We start from the raw sequence: 19,337 nt of genomic DNA, 5'->3' as shown, positions 1-19,337 counted from the left end.
AGAATAATATGAAACCTTGGATCTACTTAGTGGAAAATGCTACTTAGAAACCATGACTGAAATGTAGGTATACTCAATGTCACCAGCTTACAAAGCTGATCTCAATTAGTGTTATTTTAAACCAGTTGTATGTATATTATCAAAAATAATTATCACAATTAGCATGAACTTTCAATCCCTTCTATTTGCAATTTCTCTATCAGTGTTTATGACACTAGCCTGCTTCCATCATCTACAGAATGTACATGGTTTCTTTTTCTCCTCCCTTCCTCTTCTGATTGTTCTTTTCTGTCTTTATTATTTATTTGTGTGTATGTGTATGGGCATGTGTGTCTATGGGCACATGCATGCCATTGCATGCATGTGGAGTCAGAGGACAATCATGGAGTGTTTTTCTTCCTCCTCCTTCTTGTAAGACAGTGTCTCACTTGCCACTGCTGTTTGTAAACTTGTTCATTCTCCTGGCTCCACCTACCATTGTGTAAATGCCATGGGATTACAGGTGCCTATGTCACTTTGCATCAGGCTTTTACACGGGCAGTGAGGAGGATTTGAACTCAGGTCAGGGAGATTGCAAGCAAGCACTTTTAACTGTGATCTATCACCCAAACCCCTGTTTTGTTTTAAATGTTTTATTTTATTTATTTATTTATTTATTTGAGAGAGAGAGAAAGAAGATTGAGAGAAATGAACGTACCAGGGCCTCTAGCCACTGCAAATGAACTCCAGGTGCATGTGCCACCCTGTGCATCTGGCTTACATGAGCACTGGGGAATCAAACCCACATCCTTAGGCTTTGTAGGCAAATGTCTAACCATGAAGCCATCTCTCCAGCCCTTGTTTCGTCCTTGTTTATCTTTGAGACAGGACTTTGTTGTAACCTATACTAATTTGTAATCCTCCAGCCTCAGCCTCCAAGGACTGCTGTGACTACAGAAATTAGGCACTATGCCAGGCAAGGCAGTTTCTGATTCAGTAAGTCTGGGTAATGCTGATGCTGCCAGTATTGGGCCATAAGAAGATGGAAAGACCTCCCATGGTCATGTTTTGGAAGGTAATGCTCCACATAGAAGAGAAAGCCAGATGCATAAGGTGGTGCATGCATCTGGAGCTGTTTGCAGTGGCTAGAGACCCTAGCGTCTCAGTCTCTCTTCCTATATCTATACCTTTCTCTCTCTCATGTGCGCGCTCTCTCTCTCAAATAAATAAGCAAAAATAAAATATGTTTTAAAATAAATTAATTAAATCAAATGCTTTAGTGTATGTTGCAGTTAGCTTCTCCTTGCTGGGAAAAATACCTGACCACCTGACCAAAGGCAGCTTATAGGAGGAAATTGTTTATTTCAGGCTTACAAATTCCAGGAAAATACCCTCAATGGTGGGAGAAACTGGCTTACTTCCATAAATCCAAGCAGAGAGACGCCACCAACAGCCAGTACCACAAAACAGCCAGAGTGCCAACTGCTCTCTACATACCTTAGAGCTGCCCTTAAGATCTTCCCCCAGGGACTTCCCAGCAAGATGGCGGCATACTAGCCACACCAAAGCAGCCTAGGGAGGGAAATAATCCGAAACACAGCAAAACACACTCTTCTACTGAAAAGTGAAGGTATGTAAGTTATTATCAACCACGGCAGAAAAGCAGGAGAGACCAAGATCTTCCAGAAAGGAGGAAAACAGCCAGAATCCTGCCAAGGCACCAGCGAGACTGCCCACCCAGTTGGTAGGTCAGAGCGGCAGGAGCAGAAACAAGGTGAAGGGGATTTCCACGTCAGCCTCCTTGAAAAGTCAAGAAACCTGAAGGGGAAGAAAGCAGAGGCCAGCTGAGCATCTGCTGAAGAAGAACACAAAAGGACCAACTGAGCAGCTCTGGTGCAATCCCAGGCACCCTGCATAGTCTCCCATCCCCCAACTGTCAGGGCCGTGAATGTCCAGAGAACTCATTCACCCACAGCCCCCCAGCACCAAAAGAAAGAGATCACGGTGGTCACTGAGCACTGATGAGACTGGAAGCCATCCCAAAAGGTAACAGGGCCTACTTATTATACAAAGCCAGATACATAGGCATACCCTGGAAATGTTAATCTCTCTTTCCATGCCAGGAAAGATGATGTATTACATTTGAATGTTATATTCTTGGTTGGCATTACCCTTCTCAAATAAATTGTATTTTTCCAGGTGTGGTGGTACACGCCTTTAATCCCAGCACTTGGATGGCAGAGGTAGGAGGGTCACTGTGAGTTCAAGGCTACCCTGATAACACATAGTGAATTAGTGAGTTCCAGGCAGCCTGTTCTAGAATAACGTCCTACCTCAAACAAAAAGACCTTCCCCCACTGACCTACCTCTTCCCCAGTAGGGCTTCACCCATCATAGACCCAAGTTGCCAGCCAGAGTCTATGGGGCCATACATTCAGACCATCACAGTATGTTCAACTGTATGCAACAATCACTACTAATTCCAGAATGTTTTTATCACTCTAGAAAGAAATAATGGGTCAATTTACAGTCAGCTCCCAATATCTTCTGCCCAAAGCCCTGGCAATATAGTCAATGGTGGTACAGTCCAGGGAGAGAGGGCATCAAAGTTGCTAATGTCACTGAAGTAAAACTTGACCAGGTGACATTTAATCACTTGTTTTTTTTTCCCCAAATGACAGCTATCCCTCTCGCCAAGTTTCTTGAGGGCCCATAAATAGAAAGAGCCATGGAAAAATCCAGGCATGGAAATACTTACTCTTAGTTATGGCTATTCTCCTCAAACATAAAGGTAGAAAAATCTATATTAAACAAAATAAGATTGCTTTTCCTAAACTAGTTGAGCCTGTTTCAGAATAAACTCATGACCAAGGTGATAAAGGAATTGAAGTGTCTTTCAGAGTGATGGAAATCTGAGCTCTTGGGTAGATGATAACTCAGGAGTTAGAGTCCTAGTTACTTCACACAATTAGAAAAGAGGTAATGGGACTGGAGAGATGGCTTAGCAATTAAGCGCTTGCCTGGGAAGCCTAAGGACCCCAGTTCGAGGCTTGATTCCCCAGGACCCACGTTAGCCAGATGCACAAGGGGGTGCACGTGTCTGGAGTTCGTTTGCAGTGGCTGGAAGCCCAGGTGTGCCCATTCTCCCTCTCCCTCTCCCTCCCTCTCTCTCTCTCCCTCTCTCTCTCTCTCTCTCTCTCTCTCTCTCTCTCTCTCTCTCTCTGCCTCTTTCTCTCTCTGTCTGTTGCTATCAAATAAATAAATAAAAATAAAATATTTTTTTTAAAAAAGAGGTAATACTTGTGAACTCCTTCTACAAAGCCAGCATTACACTAACACCAAAACCAGATAGAGACAAAGCAAGAAAAGAAAATCATAGACTAATATCCCTGATGAACTGAGACACAAAAATTCTCATTAAAATTTTCACAAACAGAATTCAAAAACACATCAAAAGCATTAGTCACTTCAATCAAGTATGCTTCCTCTCACAGATTCAGTGATGATTCAACATATGGAAATTGATAAATGTAATCATAAGAATAAACTTAAATACAAGAACCACATAATGCAGAGAAAGCTTTCAACAAAATACAGCATCACTTCCTGATCAAAATACTGGGGACGCTAGGAATGGAAGGACCATATCTCAACATAATTAAGGCTATATATAAAGCACCTAAGGCTAAAATCATACTAAATAGGGAAAAACTAGAAGTGTTTCCATCAAGATCAAGAACAAGATGGGACTGCCCACTATCACCACTGTTCTCAAACATAGTACTGTAAGTCCTAACCTAAGCAATAAGAAAAGATAAAAACAAATAAAACTAAAAGGGATACAACTTGGAAAGGAAACTAGTCAAACTAGCCCCATTCACAGATGACAAGAAAAGTGACACAAAAGACTACCCCCCAAAAAAACAAAAAAACTTCTAAAGGTGATAAATTCTTTCAGCAAAGTGACAGAATGCAAAATCAACACAAAAATCAGTAGCATTTGTATATATCAAAAACAAGAAGATGGCAGCGTAGGTACCACGCCAAAGCAGCCTGGGGGGAAAGAAGACCAAAAAAACTCAGCAAAATACACACTTTTACTAAAAAGTGAGGTGTATAGGAAATTGAAGCAGCAGCAGAGAAGTAGGAGAGATCCAGAGCATCCAGAGCCCATACAGGCCGGCAAAAGCGGCCCCGGCAGCTCGGCCAACCGCGGCTGCGGCGGCACACCAGAAAGCCGCCAGACTCGGCTCCAGCCACAGGAAAAGCCAGGTGCGGGAGCTTTCCCTCACACCGCGCTCTCCGCAACTCAGGAAATGTGAAGAGAGAGCGGCAGTGAGCAACGGAGGAGCAGACCATGAGGTAGAAGAACACGTGGAGCAGCAAGAAAACCAGAGCAGCTGTGGCTCCCTCCTCTCCCCCACCATCTGAGCCCACCTCCAGCGAACAGAGCAGTGGTCCTGGGACCCGGCCACGCCAACTTGGGCCGACAGCAGGACCCAAGCAGGAGCAGAGTTCGGCAGCAACATCAGCGGCTCCGGCACTGGTAACAGCAGCCCAGCAGTAGCAGACCCAGTAGCGGCAGCAGCGGCAGACCCAGCAGCAGCAGCTTCAGTGGCAGCAGTGGCAGTGGACCCAGCAGTAGCAGCTTCTGCAGCAGCAGTCCCTCCAGAAGTGGCAGCTACAGCAGCAGCAGCAGCAGAGGCAGCAGCAGCAGTGGGTCCAGCAGCAGCAGCAGAGGCAGCAGCAGCAGTGGGTCCAGCAGCAACAGCTTCAGCTGCTGAGAGACCCAGCAGAGGCAGCTTTAGCAGCAGCAGTTCCAAAAGCGGGGGTGCTGATCTGCAGGGCCACACTTGCCAGGTTCGGTTTGCCCCACAGGAAAAGCAAGTGCCCAGCTCCAGAAATCAGAACAGCAGCCCGACGACCCAGGCAGCAACTTGACTGAGACCAAAATCATCCAAGGTAACTGGGATTGCACCAGGGAAGGGTCTCACTTGGTCACAAACTGACTTGGATCCCTCAACAGACCATAAATCTTAACCTCTTTGTTGATAGAGGATCTGGTTGTTATAATAACTACTCTGGCATACATACTTGGGGCTGTTTTTGATTGAATGGGTACAGTGCTTAGTTAACTTTTAGAATCTACCTGTATTTTATTCCACTCAGCCTACTTGAATACTCCCATAGCAGGGAAACTCAACCCCTAGGAGCACCTTTGTAGATACTCTGAGAGTCTTAAGAGCCACACCTAACACCTTCAGCTCCTACCCTGAAAATATATAACATCAAATCAATTGATACAGCTAAGAATACCCAGATAGCTAGAAAATTCAAGTATTAACTTAATCCAAGATGTAAAAATATATACATTATAACACAAGAAACACTAAAAAGCAAGACGATATAAATGCACCTAAAAGTATTAATGCATCAGAAATGACCTCCAGTGAGAACGAGTTAGAGGAAATGCCTGAGAAAGATTTCAAAAGAATGATTGTAAATATGTTCAAAGAAGTCAGAGAACAAATCAAAGGAGTCAAAGAGGAACTTAGAGTCAAATCAAAGGAGTCAAAGAAGATGCAGGACACCAATTTAATGAAATAAAGAAGGCAATACAAGACATAAATAAGGAAATAGAAATAATAAAGAAAAAACAGTCAAAAACAAATATATAGAGAAAGAGATTAATGAAGCTGTTGCATTTTCAATAGCCCCAAACTAAGTATTTTGAAACATCACTAAGGAAATTAAAGACCTAGACAAAAAAAAAAAAAAAAAACACCACTGTAAAAAGAAATTGAGGAAAACATAAGAAGATGGAAAGACCTCCCATGGTCATGTGTTGGAAGGTAATGCTCCAAGCAAACACACTCACAAGGCCAGGAGGGGGATAAAGCAACAACCAAATCTAAAATAGACATGAAATCATACAAAGCTCATGAAAACAGCAAACTCCACAAAACTTCCAACATGGCAGGCATTGACTTGAACCTCACAATCATGACTTTGAATAAACAAAATCTATTGAAAAATAACCAGAAATAAGTCCTTACACAATAATAGTAGGAGACTTTCATACCTCACTATCATCAATGGACATACAATATAAGCAGAATATTAACAGAGAAGTATCAAAGCTAAACACTACCATAGATCAATTGAACATAACAAACATCTACAGAACATTCCACCCTAACTCCACAAAATACACATTTTTCTCAGCAGCTTATGGAATCTTCTCTAAAATAAATCACATATTAGAACATAAAGTATGTCTCTACAAATTTAGGAAAATTGTCACTACTCCTTGCATTATATCTTACCACAATGCAATAAAATTAGAAATCAACCAGAGAAACAACAAAAAGTACACCAAATTCTGAACACTACTACTAACCAATGAATGGATCACCACAGATATTAAAAGAATAATCCATAAATTTCTAGAACTTAAAGACAATGAAAACACAATACACCAAGACTTATGGGACACAATGAAGGCAGCCCTGAGAGGGAAGTATAAACCACTCAATGCCTATGTTACAAAGTCAGTGAGAGCTCAAGTTAAGGACCTAACTATCCACCTGAAGGCAATGGAAAAAAACAAGAACAATCCAAATCCAAACACACCAGATGTAAATAAATAATCAAAATCAAAGCAGAAGTCAGTGAATTAGAAATTAAGAAAACAATTTTTAAAATTGATGAAATGAAGAGCTGGTTCTTCAAAAACAAAACAAAACAAACACAAGATTGACAAACCCCTTGTCAAACTGATGAAAAGAAAAAAAATCAAGATTAAAAATGAAAATAGAGGGCTGGAAAGATGGCTTAGCTGTTAAGGCAGTTGCCTACAAAGCCAAAGGACTCAGGTTTGATTCCCCAAGATCCATGTAAGCAAGATATACAAGGTGATGCATGCATATGGAATTCATTTGCAGCAGCTGGAAGCCCTGGCATACCATTCTCTCTCTCTATCTCTTTCTCTCTCTCTCTCTCTCTCTCTCTCTCGCTCTCTCTCTTTCTCCCTCTGGAATAAATAAATAAAAATAAAATGTAAAAAAAAGAAATGAAAATGTTATAATGGATACCAATAAAGTTAGGAGTATAATTAGGGGACACATTTGAAAAGTCTATCTTCCACAAAACTAGAAAATCTAGAAGAAATAGATCATTTTCTTGACTCTTACCACCTAGTAAAATTAAACCAAAAAGAGATCAACCACTTTAATAAACCTATAACATCAAACGAGATTGAAAATGTAATTAAAAACCTCCCAACAAACCAAGTCCAGGCCCAGATGGCTTCACTACTGAATTCAATGAAAACCTTCATTGAAGATCTGAAACCACTGTGTCAAATTATTCCACACAGTTGAAAAGAAGGAACCCCATGATTCCATCTATGAAGCCAGGATCACACTAATACCTAAATCAGACAGAGACCAAACAACAAAAGAAAATTATACATTCATATCCCTGATGAACTAAGATGCAAAGATTGTCAATAAAATTCTTGGAAACTAAATACAAGAACACATCAAAAATATCATTCACCTTAATCAAGTAGATTTCATGGCAGGGATGCAGGGATGGTTCAAAATATGGAAATCTATAAATGTAATATGTCACATAACCAGACTTAATGACAGGAGTCACACAATCATATCAATTGATGTAAAGGCCCTTGACAAAATATAATATCCCTTCATGGTTAAAACACTTGAAAGACTAGGAATGGAGGGTCCATGTCTCAACAGAATAAGCACCATATAAACCAGACCCAAGGCCCATGTTATTCTAAATGAGGAAAGACTCAAAGCTTTCTTGCTAAGGTCATGAACAAGACAGGGGTGCCCACTCTCACCACTTTTACCACTTTCAAACCTAGTACTTTAAATCTTGGCTCAAGTAATAAGTTAAGAAAAAGAGATGAAAGGTAAAGGAAGAAGTCAAACAAGCCCTTTTTACAGACAAGATTTTTTTACTTAAGTGATCATAAAAACTCCACTAAAAAAGTTCTGGAAGTGATAAACTCAGCAAAGGGGCACAATAAAAAATGAACTCAAAAAGCCAGTAGCCTTTGTATATACCAACGTCAAATGCCTAGACAAAGAAATCAGAAAAGCAGTCCTGTTTACAGTAGCCACCAAAACAATTAAATATCTTGGAATTTCCCTAACAAAGGAAGTAAAAGACTAATACAGTGAAAACACAAAAACTTTGAAGAAAGAAATAAAAGACATGAAAACATGGAAAGACCTCCTATGTTCATGGATCAGAAGAATTAATATTGTGAAAAATGGCCATCCTACCTAAAGCATAATACTGATTCAATGCAACTCCAATCAAAATTCCAGCAGCATTATTTACAACAGAAAACAAAATAGTCTCAAACTTCATATGGAAGCAAAAAGGCCTCAGATAGCCAAGAATATCTTCAGCAACAGGAATACCTCTGGTGGCATCACCATACCTGATTTGAAGACATTCTATAAAGCCGTAGAAATAAAAACAGCTGCAGGCTGGAGAGATGGCTTAGTGGTTAAGGCGTTTGCCTGGAAAGCCAAAGGACCTCAGATCGATTCCCCAGGACCCATGTAAGCCAGATGCACAAGAGGGCACATGCGTCTGGTGTTCATTTACAAAGGCTGGAGACCCTGGCATGCCCATTCTCTCTCCCTCTCTGCGTCTCTCTCTCTCATAAATAAAAATAAAGTTAAAAAATTCTTTAAAAAAAATAGCTGCACTCTTAATCAGAGAGACCTATGAAGTCCCCAGAACAAGGCAGACTTCTATCAGTGAACTTCATTACCCATCTGAGCTAAAAACGTAAGACCCTATTGCTGAAGACATCACAAGCTGCTGACACAGAACATCAAGAGATCATGCTGGAATTTGGAAGAAACACAGCTTCCTGATGGCTAGCCCGCATAGTGCTGGAAAGTGCTACATAAGCTACTGGGAGAAATGGCCTCCACTGTTGAGGAGAAGCAAGGAATCCTGCTAGAATTCTGGCCTAGGCAGGTAACCTGTGGCTCTCTGATTGGATAAGAGGCCCACTCAATGGGAAGGAATTCACGTCTGGTGCTGGGAACCAAGCCAGGATCTTATGGAGAAAGTGGACACCCTTGTCTTCTTCCTGATGTTAGTGGAAATGCATCAACTTTCTTATATCACAAAGGGATGTATGTAGGATTTTGTTAAAATGCCTTTTCAGCATCTATTGAGATGATTATGTGATTTTTGTCCTTCAGTCCATTTACATATGTATTACATTTATCGATGTGCATGTGTTGAACCATCCCTGCACCTCTCAGATAAAAGCCACTAGATCAGTGTGAATAATCTTTTTGATGTGTTCCTGTATTCTGTTTGCTAATATTTTTTGAGAATTATTGCATCTATATTCATGAGGGAGATTGGTCTGAAATTTTCCTTTGTTGTTCTATCTTTGTCTGATTTTGGTCAGGGTGATATTGGCTTCGTAGAAGGAGTTTGGTAGTATTCCTTCCTTTTCTATTTTATGGAAAAGTTTGAGAAACATTGGTGTTAGGTCTTCCATGAAGGGACTGGTAAAATCCACCAGTGAATCCATCCGGGCCTGGACATATTTTAGTGGGGAGATTTTTTTTTTTTTTTTTTATAACTGCTTGGAGCTCCATAATGATCAAAGGTCCGTTTAAATGGTTTATCTCATCTTGATTTAACTCTGGCAGGTCATGTTAATCTAGGAAATCATCCAGCTATCTCATATTATCAAACTTAATATTCTAAACGTATGTCCTGCTGGGCGTGGTGGCGCACGCCTTAAATCCTTGCACTTAGAGGGCAGAGGTAGGAAGATCGCGGTGAGTTCAAGGCCACCCTGAGACTACATAGTGAATTCCAGGTCATCCTGGGCTACAGTGAGACCCTTCCTCAAAAAATCAAACACTTCTGCCCCGGCCGGCATGAGTGCACCGCCGCCCCAGCAAAGAGGCAGTCCCGAACACTGGCGGGACTTTGTTCTCGGGCCTCTACCGGATCCTGAAAGGCGTCTTGGTTCAAGAAGCTTCCTGGACTACGTATCCCAGCATGGGTCGCCGCTCCCAGCTCGGTTTCTCCCGCGCCTTGCAAATCTGTGGCTACCTCGGTGGGAAGAGTTGGGGCCCACGTGGTGCCCGGGGTAGCCGTGTTGTCCTGGGATGGGAAGCAGCAGACTTTCTGGGGTTGGGCCTTGCCGGGTCCGGCCGTGGGTCTCCAGCAGCTTAATTAAGGTCATAAGCCCAGGATCCTAAGCGGATGTGGCTTGGAGTTCCCGGTCTGAGTGGCTGTCTAGTGGCCTCCCGAACTTGGGGCTACAGATCTCCTCAGTGCGGTGAAGACATTACCACAGTGACCTTGAGGACCTGCTGAAGGATACTCCCTGGCTGTCCCCTTCCCTTTCTGTTCCCAAATCGGATGCTGACCAACCAAAAGCCCCGTTCTCTGTTGCTTCTTCAAGTCAGCTTCTTGGAAGCAGAGATCACACAGGATCAGGCAGTGGAGGAGAAAGACTTCACCCTTTCTAGTGATGGCTGTTTGCCACCTGTTCGTGCTGTTCAGGTGTTGCCTATTCAGGCTGCTTTGGTAGCCTTGGTGGGCAGAGTGAAGTTGGTTTTGTGCAGCTGCATAGAACAAGTTCATACTGCTGGACGAGGAACTGGACCGGCAGCACTTGGCCTTCTGCTTGGGAACCTCGGGGTCCGGAGACAGTTGCAGCTCCTCCCAGTGACACGCTGCTGCGTCAGCACCAGCTGCACAGCGCTGCAACTTTGCCCCCCCCCCCATGCCCCAGCCCCACGACTTGGGGCCCGGGATACTCGTTGCTAAGGTTCTAGAAATGGCATGGCCACATAGTCCAGCACCTCTCTGGGACATTTCATCTGCACCCAGCAGTGCTGGTGATGATTCGGGTGATTCTAAGTCTGCCAGGCTGACAGTGCACCACAGCTGAAAGAATCAGGAAGGCCTCAGGCTCTGGTCCACCTGGAGGAGTAAGACATTCTCCACTACCCTGGGCACTGGGCAGCTGGTGTACCCCATGACCAGGGACAAACTCCAGAATCTGCAAGGCACAGGACACAGTTGCTACCAGTTAGGTAATATCCGAAGCCTGCAGGATGCCTGCAGGATGATTGCGCTTTGACAGAGGTGTCAGAAGGCAGGTATCCTCTGCCAGCCCCCAGATGCCAGAGTGTGCGGGCCAGGGGAACACTACAAACTGCTGCAGTCAGCTTGAGGACCACATGGGAACAAGCCACAGGACAAAGACCAGTCTGCTAAGAACCTGGAGCAGAACAGCAGTGATCGTGCCAACACCCTGGATTGATCAGCCCTAGAGACACCTTGCTGTGGAGCTCCTAGGCATGTGGTTGTTTCAGATGATGCTTACTTCAAAGTTAAAAAAGAAACTTGAAGCAGGGTCCCACTTTTGCTCAGATGGACCTGGAATTTACTGTGAAGCCCAGGGTGGCCTTGAACTCACAGTGATCCTCCTACCTCAGCCATCCCAGTGCAGGAATTACCTTTTGAATAATCACAGACACAGAACAAAGAAGTTCCATAGTAGGGGAATAAATATGAGCAAAATACAGTGATGCACATGATGAAAATAGTATTGTGTAACCCATTATTTTTGTATGCTAACTAAAAAATTAATGAAAAAAAAATCAAACAAATAAAATAAAAATAAAACTATGTCCTTATGATTTTATGAATTTCATTAGTATCTGTTGTAATGGTGCCTTTTCATTTCTAATTTTATTAATTTGTGCCTACTCTCTCTTTTGTTTGGTCAGATTTGCTAAGGGTTTATCAACTCTTTGTTTCATTGATTCTTTGGATTGGTTTTGCCTTTATTTTATTAATTTCTGCCCTAATCTTTAATATTTCTTCCCATCTACTGATTTTGGGTTTGCCTTGTACTTCTTTTTCCAAGGTCTTATGGTGCAGCGTTAGGTTGTTTACTTGTGACCTTTCTAATTTCTTAATATAGGCATTTAATTTCCTAATATAGGCACCAATACGTCCCAAAGGTTTTGGTATGTTGTGTTCTCATTATCATTTGACTCTATGAATTTTTTATTTCTTTTTTTGATTTCTTCAATGACTCATTTATCATTCAGTAGCATACTGTTTAGTCTCCATGAGTTTGTGTATGCTCTACAGTTTAAGAAATTATTTCAATTTTCCTGTGTTTGTTAAGATTTGCTTTGTGTCCTAATATATGATCTCTTTTTGTTTGGTTTGGTGGTTTGTTTTTCAAGGTAGGGTCTCTATCTGGCCCAGGCTGTGTTAGAATTCACTATGTAGTCTCAGGCTGGCCACGAATTCATGGCAATCCTCCTACCTCTGCCTTGAGTGCTGGAATTAAAGGCATGTGTTGCAGTCAGGATGGCATTGCTGATAGAAGTCACCCAACCAAGAGCAGCTTGTGGGAAAAATAAGGTTTATTTTGGCTTACAGGCTTGAGGGGGAAGCTCCATGATGACAGGGAAAATGATGGTGTGAGCATAGGGTGGACATCATCCCCTGGCCAACATAAAATGGACAATAGCAACAGGAGAGTGTGCCAAACACTGGCAAGGGGAGCCTGGCTATAACTCCCCTAAGCCCGCCCCCACCAATCCACTCCCTCCAGGAGGCATTAATTCCCAAATCTCCATCAGCTGGGAACCTAGCATTCAGAGCACCTAGGTTTATGGGGGACACCTGAATCAAACCAAGCATGCACAACCATGCTTGGGTATATATGCTCTGTGTTACATGTGCTCCTAAAAAGAACGTGTATTCTGCAGCATTTGGGTGGAATGTTCAGTCAAAATCTGTTAGGTCCATTTGTGTTATGACATTGTTTAATCCAGATGCTTCAGTGTTTATTTTTTTGGTGGGATGACCTGTCAATTGATGAGAGTGGGGTGTTGAAGTCACCCATTACAACTGTGTTTGGTGTTATCTGTGACCTTAGTTCTAATAGTGTTTGTCTGATGAAATTAGGAGCCCCCATGTAAGGTGCATATATGTTTAGAATTATAATGTCCTCCTGTTGAGTTGTTCCTGTAATCAATATGAAGTGACCTTCTTTATCTTCCCTAACTAATGTTGGTTTGAAGTCCATTGGAAAGTTTATGTTGTATTATCTCCTATTATACTAATGGGCATGCTTTTGTATGTGGCTTGATACTTGTCTCTTACTGATTTCAATATATATATATTTGAGGAGGAGAGTTATTCATTTATTTATTTTATTGACAATTTCCATACTTAAAGACAGTAAACCATGATATTTCCCTCCCCTCCCCCACTTTCCCTTTCACAACTCCACTTTCCATCATATCCCCCCCCCATTAGTCTCTCTTCTATTTTGATGTCATTGTCTTTTTCTCCTATTATGAGGGTCTTGTGAAGTTATTGCTGGGCACTGTGAGGTCATGGATATCAAAGCCAATTTCTATATGGACGGTTGCATTGTAAGCAGTGGTACTCTTCCTTTGGCTCCTACATTCTTTCTGCCACCTCTTCTGCAGTGAACCCTGAGCCTTGGACGGTGTGATAGAGATGTCTCAGTGCTCATCACTCCTCTGTCACTTCTTCTCAGCACCATGTTGCGTTTTGGGTCATCTGAGTGGTCACCACCAACTGAAAAGAGAAGCTTCTCTAACCAAAAGTGAGAGTAGCATAAATATATGAATATGAACATTAAGTGTAGTGCTTTCAGGACAGTTTGGTGAGAATAATATATGTGTTTAGTTAGACAAGAGAAGGCTTTATACCACTAAGGCTCATGACCTCCCCTGCCATGGGATTTTGATTAGGTTTTCAGTACCATGCATGTATTTCCTCACATAGACCAGGCCTAAAGTCAAAATAGGGAGCAGCTGGTTTCCCCCAGAGCAGATATGCCACTATTGCACTTGTTCAGTCATTTGGCCTGTCTGGCCAAACTTGAGGCTTCCAGCCCCCACTGTTTTCACTGCTGATGACTTCTGTCTCACATAGGGCTGTATGCAGTACAGCTTTTTCCAGATTTCAGTTGGCTGGTCTACAGGGAGAAGGCTTTCTGCTCAGAACCAGCTGATTTTCAGTGACCTTGCTGCCCATGCATGTGAAGTATTCAGCAATAGAGTCTTACTCATGGGAAACCAAGGGCCTTGGCAATAGCCTGTAATGTTTTGGAAGCAACAGGAATCTCCCAAGCCAACAGCTCACTGAAGGGTATCCCATCCTTGGCACTGAAAATTTTCTCGTAGCAGTCTATGGCTTCTGGATGTGCCTTTGTCCAAAGAAATAGGCTTTCATATGTCTTGTTCAGGATATCTTGAATTTTTATTGACCTTCCCCCACCCTTCTCTTACTCAATCTCTTCCTGTGGCCTCACTTAGGTCATTCCACTCCCTGTAATATGTTCTATTTATATATACACGATACCATCCCCTAAAGTCCATCCTTCTCCTCCACCCCTTATAGCCTTTTTCTAGCTTACGGGCCTCTGCTACTGATATTTGGCTCCAGCTCACACACAAGTCTAAATATTTGTAGCCTAGGAACCACATATGAGAGAGAACATGCAACGTTTGGCTTTCTGGGCCTGGTTTACCTCACTTAGTATAATCCTTTCCAGAGCCATCCATTTCCTTGAAGATTTCATAATTTCATTTTTCTTACTGCTGAATAGAACTCCATTGTGTAAATGTACCACATCTTAATTACCTATTCATCTACTGAGGGACATCTTAGGCTGGTTCTACTTCTTAGCTATTGTGAATAGAGTAGCAATAAACATGGTTGTGCAAGTATTTCTAAGGTAGTGAGAAGAGTCATAAGGATATATGTCTAGGAGTACTATAGATGGATCATATGGTAAATCTATTTTTAGCTGTCTCAAGAAACTCCACACTGATTTCCACAATGGCTGTACCTGATTACATTCCTGCCAACAGTGTAGAAAGGTTCCCCTTTTCCTGAATCCTCACCAACATTTATTGTCATTTGTTTTCTTGATGGTAGCCATTCTGACAGGAGTGAGATGAAATCTCAAAGTACTTTTAATTTGCATTTCCATGATGGATAATGATGTAGAACACTTTTTTAGTTGGTTATATGCCATCTTTTTATTCCTTTGAGAACCCTTTATTTAATTCCATAGTCCAGCTGGGCATGGTGGCGCATGCCTTTAATCCCAGCACTCGGGAGGCAGAGGTAGGAGGATTGCCATGAGTTAGAAACCAACCTGAGACTACACAGTTAATTCCTGGTCAGTCTAGGCCAGAGTGAGACTCTACCTCGGAAAAAATAAAATAAAAGTTAATTGCATAGCCCATTTTTTAATTGGGTTGTTTGATTTCTTATTATCTTATTTTGTGAATTCTTTGTATATTCTGGATATTAATCCTCTGCCAGCTGTGTAACTGGCAAAGATTTTCTCCCATTCTGTACATTGTCTCTTTCCCCTATTCACAGTGTCCTTTGCTGTACAAAAGTTTTGTAACTTCATGAGATCCCAGTGGTTGATTAGTGGTTTTATTTCCTGAGCAACTGGGGTTATATTCAGAAAGTCATTGCCTATGCCAATATGCTGAAGGGTTTCTTGATCAGTGTTCTCTGTGAGCTTCGTCTGTTCTTCCGCATGTGTACAGTTTCTACAGAATATTGTACTTACTGTGTTTTTAATTTTCAGAATTTCAGATTCTGAAATTCTATTCAGATTCAGTAGTTCTATTGCCTTACTGATATCTTATATCAATCTTATTTCATTAAGCTGATTTCCTGTTTCTCATTCAGTTTGTTTTAGTCCTTTGTTTTCCTCCTTTAATTTCTTTGTATTTACAATCATTCTTTTGAATTATCTCTATAATGTTTCATCTAATTCAATCTTGATGAATATCATTATTTTTTATTTATAATTTTTGGAGAACTTGTGTTGCTTTCTTGGTTCCTGTATTATTTCAGAAATTTTTGATTTCAATGATTGGGTTTTCTAGTTATCTGCTACATTCTTAGAAGTGTAGATCAGAAGTGTAGATCTTCAAGTAGGATCTCAAGGTGCCTAATGTGGCCAATGTCTTACTCCCAGAGTGATGGCAGGAGTACCTCAAGCTGGTAGATATGCAAATGACATAGTAGGGAATTAATAACAATATTTTAATTTCAATAATTGCTAGCGGGCAAATGAATAAGGGTGGCATTAAGTAGGCTATGGTATAGTTACTTAGAAATGGGAGCAATGTAGTTAATATGAGTATTAGTATTAACTTTGAAAAAGATGGAGGTGGCCCAAACATATGGGAGAGGGAATGTGGGGTACTGTTAGTTTCAACAGATTTTAGAGATTGTAGACCTATGGAAAATTGTAGTTACGGAGAAGAAAGAGGAGGGATAACAAGAAAATATGGAAGACTATAGAAAAAAAAAAAAGAAAAGAAAATATGGAAGACTAATTGGAAAGGGAGGAAAAGTAAACAAGTTGTATGTGGAAAAAGTAGTAGAGAAATTCCAGTAGTAGGCTGGAGAAAAAAATAGAACATGCCTAGAATCCAACTGAGCAATATAGAAACATACACACAAACACACACACATTAAAAAAAAAAAAAAAACTAGCATAGAACATTTTGCATGAGTGGGAATTAAAACATACAAACTAATAAAATCAAAGGTCCTAAAGCAGGCAGAAGTGGTGACTCATACCCTTAATCTAGTCAATTGGGAAGCTGCAATTCCTGGGCTGCAGTGAGTTCTAAGCCATCCTGAGTCAACACAACCCTCGATGAAGGAGAAAAAGAACAAAGAAAAACAACACTATAAGCCAAGAAGCATTAAAGTGACAAAACCCACCCTAGCACACAATCCATTCAAGAATGAGGAAGAAATCCCCCACTTCTGGGAATTACATGGTTAACTTAGCAACTGAGAAGCTGCACAGTTGATGGGTTGGGGTTCTGGGAGTTTATCAAGAAACCCTCCAGTTGGCTGAAGGCAGTTTTGAATGATTGTGTCCCTCCTGAGCAGCTCACCTTGTTCTTCCATTTCAACATTGCTAAACTTTTCAATAAAAAAATCAATCTAGAGCACCTTTAATTATAAATAGAAATGGCCCAAACATATTTAACACCCAAGTTCAGCCCTCAGTTAAGTTCCCGGTTCAGGTTCCCCATCCATGTTAATGGATGCTTTCCTGCTTTAAAGAAAATCTGCTGTTTCTGCCTTTACTGCATCTTTGAATCCTGTTGATTAAAGCCAATTACATTTCTCTACGACCTTGTAGACTGTCTCTTGGCTAATTCTTTTCCTGAGTAAGAACCATTCTGGCAGAGCTCATGGAGAGAGAGCTGCTCATTTCAGAACTGCAACGTAGACCAAATGCACATCAGATCCAACTAATCAGCACCTTTTTCCTTGTGGGATGTTTCAAGCTCTTTCCATCCCTAGGATTCCTTTCTTTAGCAACCCGCCATCATACGAAAGGTGCAGTAAGCACTTCTAGTGCAAGCCTATATGCCTGCTTTGAGGATATATATTGCCCCAGTGTAACACAGCCCAGTTATCTTTTAGGGTGACTTTCTATCTCCCCTCCCTCCATTATGTGAACTGACACTGTCTTTCATACACTGTGGGCTTGGCTCAGCAGTTTATGTTGGTCTACTTCAGATCAGCTGTGATGGATGCTATGTGGGGAAGGAGTGGCTCTGATCCCTTGGAGACCTGAGCTATCTAGTGGGTTGCTGGTGGATAGGAGAGGGGAGGGTGTGGACAACTGAAATTGTTCTGGAGCTGCTTAGCTGGTCACTGTTGTCTTCTTCAGATTTTTGATTTTGCAGGGCCAGTGTGACTAGAGAATCCCTCCCTAGTAGTTCTGCTCTTCCTGGTTCAGGCAGGACCTAGTAAGTAGAAGGTCTTCCCTATGGCCACTGACTAGACTCTAGTCCTTTACTAATTATGTGATTGCTGGAAGCTCCTCCTGCTTCTCTGCAGAGGTCTCACCTGGGTTAGTAATTCCTTACACCCCTTCACTTCTTAGAAGAAGGTACTGTGTGTTGTTTTGCCTCTTATCCCCAGGTTTCTTTGGCAAGGCTCCTATTCTGCCATTGTAATGGAAAGTCTGAAACTTCGTTAACCCATTGCTGATGAATGCCAAAAAATGTTTTAATACCCTAGGAAAAAAATCTGGAAGACTGCTTTAAGTTTCACATATGCTTATCATATACCCAAGACAACTGAAAACATGTCCAAACACAGAACGCCGGCTTTGTGCATAGCAGCTTTATTAACAACAGAACAAAAACGTAACCTCAATGTTTATCATTTAGGAATAGCTGAGCAACTGCAGTACATTTTCGCAACAGAACAGTAAGCAATAAATAGGAACGGATTACTGATATACATAGTAAAATGGATGAATCTCGATATGCATTTCAAATGCAATGTGCTAAGCAAAATCTGTCAGACACAAACATACATGTAGGATCTATTTATTTGAAATGCTAGAGAAGTCAAATCTAATTTATACTCACAGAAAGCATGTTGCTAGGGCTGGATATTACAGTGCAAGAGCTTTAGAGACCTCTTGGGTCGTTGACATAGGACTACATCCTAAAGGTAGTGGCAGTTAAGCAGACATTCACACAACTGTCGACATTTTTCAAACTGTAATTTAAAGTGAATGTATGTTAGCCAGGCATGGTGACACATGCCTTTAATCCCAGCACTTGGGAGGCAAAGGTAGGAGGATCACTGTGAGTTTGAGGCCAGCCTAGGACTACATAGCAAATTCCAGGTCAGCCTGGGCTAGAAAGAGACCCTACCTTGAAAAACCAAAAAAAAAAAAATAAAGAGAACGTGTGTTACTACATTCGAAATATATTCATTTAAGGAAGTTCCACCCTGATAGTGAATTCCAGGTCAATCTGAGCTACAGTGAGACCCTACATCAAAAAAAAAAAAAAAAAAAAGAAAAAGTTGATGAGGCAGGAAGAGAGTATCATAACTTGTTTCACATACCGTCCTTCCAAAGATTATAGTTTATTCCTATTCTAAGTCAGAAGACCTGTTAAACATTGTGAACATATGTTGCCCTGCATATATTATTCATTTTCAACAAAATATCCACATATTAAGAAAAAGAAAATATTAGAAAAGAATCCATGCATTTGATATTTAATCACATGCTTCCTTTGATTTTTGTTTTGTTTTGCTTTATTTTTCAAGGTAAGGTGTCACTCTAGCTCTATAGCATCAGGCTGGCCTCAAACTCATAGCCATCCTACTTCTGCCTACCAAGTGCTGGGATTAGAGGCATACGTCACCATGCCCATCTTCATGCTTACTTTGAATTAAGT

Source organism: Jaculus jaculus, chromosome 13 (assembly GCF_020740685.1).
Source record: "Jaculus jaculus isolate mJacJac1 chromosome 13, mJacJac1.mat.Y.cur, whole genome shotgun sequence".
Lineage (NCBI taxonomy): Eukaryota > Metazoa > Chordata > Mammalia > Rodentia > Dipodidae > Jaculus > Jaculus jaculus.
Note: the sequence above shows the minus strand (reverse complement) of the source record.